At 40.6% G+C, this 7,229-nt stretch overlaps 1 long non-coding RNA gene across 1 annotated transcript; it reads left to right on the top strand.

The window, feature by feature from the left end:
* The first annotated feature begins 3,587 nt into the window (after positions 1-3,587).
* On the top strand, positions 3,588-7,024 carry LOC111579030 (uncharacterized). The gene is made up of 4 exons (XR_002747043.3): positions 3,588-4,133; positions 4,530-4,626; positions 4,754-4,872; positions 5,009-7,024. It is a non-coding gene; the product is annotated as an uncharacterized LOC111579030 (long non-coding RNA).
* Positions 7,025-7,229: the final 205 nt, after the last annotated feature.

Genomic DNA, 7,229 nt, shown 5'->3' with positions numbered 1-7,229 from the left:
AGCCTGCTCAATTCTATACAACAGAGTGAGGAGCTCCACCACCAAGTCTGGTCGGGCCCCTGGCTTGTTATCTCTCAAAGTCATTAGGACTGAAGCTGAGTCTGAGCATACGACTACCCTCCTCAGCTTGACCTCCTCCACCCACCGTAGAGCCCATATTATGGCAACAAACTCTGTTGTATACACCGACACCCGCTCAGCCAGTCGCTTGAGCTTTATAATTTTAAAATCCGGGATGAAATAAGCAGACCCTGATATTCTTGTAACGGGATTTACTAATCGAGGACATCATTTTTAAAATAAATGTCTTGGAAATTATTGCTGATGGAGGTCCAAGAGTCTCACCGAACAACCTACAGAGTGAAGACCTCGAATCTGATTGGACAGCCTCCTATTCAGCCACATGTGTGAACAATATTCCTTTTAACCAGCCCCTCAGGTCTCTGAGGAATTTGGATGGAATACTCGGTTAAACCAACATTTTAGGTGCATGTCCAAGGATTTTTGGTGGAATGTTCCTTTAAGGTGGGTGTGTGAGGACCTTGTAGGTGGAATACATCCTGAAACCAATCTTTTAGGTCAACATTCAAAGATTTAAGGTGGAATATTCCTTTAAACCAACCCAAATTTCATGTTTTGATCATTATCATGTGAGAAACCTCAATCCAGACTCCTCATAATGACGTTTGAGATTTATGCTGCTGTTATTTGTTTAGTCCAGACTAAATGACAGAAATCCACAACTGTAATTTTATTTCAGGACTCAGTTATTAAATGTCAAAGCAATCCACGTGACTCTAAAAACTCAACAACTTGACAAACTCTAAGATTAAACTCTCCACAAGGATCCAAAATAAGTTGGACTTCTACATGAGAGCTTTAATTATTCTTCATCTACTTCCTGAAAATTTTGGTCAATAAAAAAGACAAAAATTGATATTTTCAGCTGAACTAAAGACAGACTTTGTGATTTTTCTGCTCACATGTTCTGCATGAAAGTAGGGATTTTTGTCTGTAAACAGCACTGAACATTTCCGTGGAATTTCAAGTTAATGGCAGTGAACTGCAATTTGCAGGCAGCACAAAAAACTACCGAGAAATGCCAGGAATTAACGTGGACGGCTGATGTCCCGGGGGGGAGCTTTCCAGTGTCAGTGAAAATGCTGTGAGCTATACAAATGCAAATCAGAGTGGTGGGTGTGGAGGTGTAAGGTAGGGGGGCTGGTGGGTTTGGAGGTGTAAGCTAGGGGGGTTAGGGGTCGGGGTTGACTTTTCACACTTGCATTAGTTTTTTTTAAGAGAAAAAGGACACACAAACAAAACTATACTGTTTATACTTTATTTGAATCAGGGTTCAAACAGCTTTTATAAAAGTAAATAAAAGCACATCACAGGCACTTTTCAACACTGTCAAAATCCTAAATCTCAAACACCATGCAGAGCAGCATGACTACAGTCACCTTTTCTCTTATGTTGCTTTCCTGTACAGTGCATGTGTTTACCACACATCTTCCAGCAATGCCCTCAACAGGTAGAAATGATGATGGACATGAGGTGTCTGTTCCCCTCAAGTTTCAAACTTCTACTGACTTTCCATAAAAATGTCTGTTGGATGGTGATGAAACCTGGAAACTCCTGCAATTACGCGTCTATATATAGTACTCTCTGACCTGACATTAATAGCTATGAACTGCTTCATAATGGCTGGTCTTGTTTCTGTCAGAGGTTCAAGGATGGATTCCTTAAAAAACACCATCTAGCAAATACAGACCTGATCAAAATCTTAAGACCAGTTGAAAAATACCTAGAATTTACCTTTTGCACATTTGGATCTTAATGAGGTTTTAAGTAGAGCTACAATATGCAAAAGCAAGAAGGGGGAGTGAGACAAAAAGCACTTTGAAAAAGTAATTTATTGAAAACAACAAGTAAACTGAAATAGGCTGTTTATCAGCTGATCAAAAGTTTAAGACCACAGGCTATAAAAGCCCAAATCTGCTCAAAATTCTCATCTTCTGTCAGGCATTCACACGGTCATGCCCTCCTGATGGCTAAAGCTAAGAAGCTTTCTCTTCTTGAACGTGGTCGGATCGTCGAGCTGCATAAGCAAGGCCTCTCGCAGCGTGTCATTGCTGCTGAGGTTGGACGCAGTAAGACAGTCATTCTAAATTTTTTGTAAGATCCTGAGCATTATGGAACAAAAAAGTCAAGTGGTAGACCCAAAAAAATTACACCTGGGCTGAGCCAGAGGATCCGATTGGCTGTCCGTCAAGACACAAGGCGGTCCTCAACCCAAATTAAGGCCCTTACTGGTGCCGACTGCAGCGCGATAACCATCAGACGGCATCTGCGGGAAAAGGCTTTCAAAAACAAAAAACGAATTCAAAGACCTCGTCTCTTACAACGCCACAAAACTGCGCTTTTAGACTTTGCCAGGGAGCATCAAACATGGGACATTGAAAGGTGGAAAAAAGTTTTATTCTCTCATGAGAAAAAATTTCACCTTGACGGTCCAGATGGCTTCCATGAAAAGGAGATCCCACCTGAGATGTTTTCTACCCGGCACAGTGGAGGGGGGTCCATCATGATCTGGGTGCTTTTTCATTCAGTGGAACACTGGAGCTTCAGGTGGTGCAGGTCGTCAAACGGCGGCTGGTTACGTGCAGATGTTGCAGCAGGCATCCCTCATGACTGAGGGCCCTCGTCTGTGTGGTAACAGCTGGGTTTTTCAACAGGACAACGCTGCAGTTCACAATGTTCGCTTGACCAAGGACTTCTTCAGGGAGAATAACATCACTCTTTTGGACCATCCCGCATGTTCCCCTGATTTAAATCCCATAGAGAACATTTGGGGATGGAAAGCAAGGGAAGTTTATAAAAATGGCCATCAGTTCCAGACAGTTGATGCCCTTCGTGAAGCCATCTTCACCACTTGGAGCAATGTTCCCACCAGCCTCCTGGAAACACTCGCATCAAGCATGCCCAAACCAATTTTTGAAGTGATTAACAAGAACGGTGGAGCTACTCATTACTGAGTCCTACTGAGAACATTTTTTGTTCTGGTTTGGAGAGTTTTTTGTAATTTTTTTGAGCGATGGTCTTAAACTTTTGATCAGCTGATAAACAGCCTATTTCAGTTTACTTGTTGTTTTCAATAAATTACTTTTTCAAAGTGCTTTTTGTCTCACTCCCCCTTCTTGCTTTTGCATATTGTAGCGCTACTTAAAACCTCATTGAGATCCAAATGTGCAAAAGGTAAATTCTAGCTATTTTTCAACTGGTCTTAAGATTTTGATCAGTTCTGTACATATGCTGACCTTTCTGCTCTAAATCTGTCATTCAAATATGTTACAAGTTTGCATGAAATGGCAAAATGATCAACTGTAGTTACAGTGTTCAGGGTTCATCTGATGATACATTATCAACACTGCATGCACACTACCAGACAAATGTTTGGACACACCTCATTCAATGGTTTTTATTTATTTGTATTATTTATACATTGAGATTAATACTGAATATTAACTCTTTTTGTTTACAACATAATTCCATATGTATGTATGTACTGAATGAGAAGGTGTGTCCAAACTTTTGACTGGTAGTGTAGATCAAGCTCATCTAGGATGATATGACAGAGGCATCACAGTAAAGGGCAAAGCCTTTTCTTCTTTTGATCAAAGAAGTTCATCTTGCAGGCATAGAGAAAATCTGTTGACCTGGAGAAGTCGGCATGTTACTTTAAGGAATGCTGCGTCACTGACGTCATCACGTTAGAGTTGCTCGTCCAATCACACGCGTCGTCTCGCAAGAACCGCGCGATACACGAACAGACAAAGAAGTCGTCTTTGTGAGTTTCTACAATGGCGGCCCGGTATCGCCATTCCGACTCACCACAAACTCCTCGCATAGAACAGCCTGGACATGACCGACTGGTTCCAGTCAGACCCGCGACAGACACTGAGAAGAAACTATTGAGCGTTATCAGCCGGCTGTCTGGCCAGAGAGGACCGCTGGAGGAGAAGCTGGAGCAGAAGCTGGAGGAGAGGATAGCCGCCATGGAAGCCAAATTAAACACTTTCTCCAGCGGCGAGGAATTTCAGCGGAAAAGAGGAGAGCACAGTCCTAAAATTGCGGTAAGAATATATTCCATTTGTAGGATATTTTTAGTGAGTTTTAGCACAATGCTCTGAATTGGTAACGTTAAGCAGTGATAGCATGTAGTCCTCCATCCTCCGTTGTTAACAAACGTGACTTTATTTTTGCCTTTTTGTACTTTTAGGAACAAGGGTGAGACTGTTTATTCTTTTTTCTTTTTCGTTTCTTTTTTGTGAGAAAAATGTTTACTGTAAGCATGTATAATAATTCTTTGTCAGCTGAATGCACGCAAATTGTTGTACTGTAGATTGTAAACAATTCATGCATCCATTCAAATTGTCTGCTAATTTAAAACTGTTTTAAATGACTTTACAGTTAACTCTGCAGTTATTCTGCTGTGAGTAGTAAATGAATGTTCTGATTTATTTTCACAGACTGGGCTCACCTCACAATGAGACAGTCAGGACATATTTAGTTAAAACTTTGGCTGAAGTCCAGATGTGGAGGATGTGGAGACAGACGTCCTTCTATGTAAGTATCCTGTTTAAAATTGTTCTAAATTTTTCGATTTCATCAACAGCAATAAAAGCTAACAATAGCTGAAAATAGCAGGAAATAATAATAAAGCTAATAACGGCTTCATTTAACTGTTTTCCAGCTGATTGTAAAAAGCATTTTGAAACTCTACGGAGGAACTACCGCTACAGTCAACCCAACATGGCGGATCAGGCGGAGGCCATGAAGTCTTCTGCCCCGAGTCACCAGAGAAGAAAGAGGGTAAGAGATATTAGTTTGATTCATTACATTGTGTTTTATACAAAATGTGGTTAGAATAGTATTGCTGGTCACTATGACATTATTTTTCTGTTAAATTATTAAATGTATTGATTTCCTGTACTGATTGTGTTCACAGCTGCTGGATGCCAGGAAGACAGTCCTTGCTCCAGATGAAGAGGACTTCTGGAAGGGCATCACAGCTGACGATGTCAGATGAGGAGGACGGCAGCGTTGACGGGGTGCGTGGATGGATAGTACGGCCTCCATCCTTCCACAGCCAGGAGCTAGCCAACCTGTGTGCAGCCCTACAGGCTGGAGGCTGATGTAAAGTACACAGCTCTACATCACAGGCGTTTTCACAATGGACAGCGGTCTGATAGACTGAAGCCACTGAAGTACAACACGGCAGCAGCCAGAAAACATTTTAAGCCAGAGCTGATGCTTGAGACCAGCCTGGAGTGAGGGATGAACTTGGTCAAAATTTTTTTTTCAACATGTCATATTTTTTCCCTTCCAATAAATTAATGTCATTGATTGTAGGATAGCCCATTGGATAACAATAACAAGTATGCAGGTTAACTAATTATACACTATATGGCCCATATTTATTAATGTCTTATTAAAATATTAATAATAATAATAAGCATTATTATTGTGTGTGACTGGGGGTGAGGAGGTGGGGTGGGTGGGTAGTAGGTTTTCAGTGATTCACAGGGTCGATAATCTGGCTTTTCATGCAGTGTGTTGTTGTAAACTTCCTCTTTCAAATAAATAGCCACCTAACCCCCTGGAAACCAGCGTTTGTCCTGTTTTTGTGTTGTTCCTCGGCGACCCTAGACAGTCAGGTCATAATGTTTTTTGAACAACACACCATACTAATGACGTTTTTACAGTGATGGTTCTACTATGGAACTAGTTTGACATGTTCAGGTGTTCTTTGTGTGAAAACAGAGATTTCAGGTATCAGAAGGTGGTTTTCAACTTTCTTTGTTAACTTTCTGCTTCAACTTTAAACTAAATTTCCTTCACTAACCCAGCCCTCTGGACTTCCAGTAAGCTGTGTTCCTATTGGCTGTCCAGGTGGCTGCTTGGTGTTATCAGGAACACCTGAGCAGCTCAGTGTCTTCCTGCTTTATTTAGCTGCAGGCAAACATTTCCTCTGCTTCTCTTGACCACTGAACCGGGTCTGGCTCCGTTGCTTTAGTTCTTTAGGTGTTGGCTTGCAGCTTCCAGCAGTAAAATCGTCTTTAATGTGTTTCTTGGTGTGTTTTAGGGCTTTGTACTGGATAGTTGTCTTGGTAAATGTGGTTCTTTAGCCACAGTTAGCACATGGTGCTAATGTGTGCAGTGATTAGTGGATTTGGTACAGCTGAGTTGTGTCTTTATCTTGGCTGTAGTGAGTCTTTAGAGGTTTTTGGTCAGACACATTCTGTATTCTTGTTTAAGAACACCAGCGTTGGTTGTCCAGAAGGTAAGAGTTCCTGTCCTGATTCTCTGTTCTCAGAGGTTCTCTGGTAGGCTGCAGGAGACTTTAGCGTTTGGGTTGTGCTAGTTTGGTTTTTGTATGGTTTCATTTGGACGACTATCTTGAGGCCCCTCCATGTGGTTTAGTGAGGTTTTCTGCAACAGTTCTACAAAGCAACCTGCAGCAGAAGAGACTTTGAGAGTTTTTATGAAGTTCTGGAGAGCAGACTTTAGAGCAGCAGAAACATTTATCAGCAGTTTGAGCAGGAGAAGGTGAGCTTCAGAGTAGAAATGAGACGGAAACCTTCTTGACTCGTGTGGTGAGATCCTGTACCAAGAGTTTGAGCAGGTTGTGAAGAGTCTGTAGTTCTTTGGTCTGAAAGCACAAGAAGAGTCGACTCATTAAAGGAGAAAACAGGAGATATTGTTGGTTCTTCTGTCACTCTGCAGTTTCCTTAGACTAAATATCAAGTTTATATTTTAAGTGATGTGAGCCCAAGAAGACTTCAATAAACTCCCTCCATCCCCTGGACACAACATATTTTATTACTATGTTAAATCTTTTTTTAAAAAAATGTTTTGGAGTTTTAGTCATAGTTTTAGAATAGTTTTTTGTCTTTCCTTGTTTAGTGTTGTCATCTGTGTGAAAAGCGCTAAACAAATAAAGCTGAATTGATAAACTGAATAATTGACTAACTCATGATTGTGACAACAGAAGTATTTTCATTGTGATTTAAGAGTTTGTTTCATTTTTATGGTTGGGGTTAAAATTTTGACAGAAATTTTTTTTACAGAAACTACATTAAAAAAAGCAATTAAGTCAAAGGGAAAAAAGCATTTAATACAATAAAACTTTTAAAAAGAAAATTAAACATTAAATACAATTAAATTAT

This window comes from Amphiprion ocellaris, chromosome 18 (genome assembly GCF_022539595.1).
Source record: "Amphiprion ocellaris isolate individual 3 ecotype Okinawa chromosome 18, ASM2253959v1, whole genome shotgun sequence".
Classification (NCBI taxonomy): domain Eukaryota; kingdom Metazoa; phylum Chordata; class Actinopteri; family Pomacentridae; genus Amphiprion; species Amphiprion ocellaris.
This window is presented reverse-complemented; position numbering and strand designations above follow the sequence as displayed.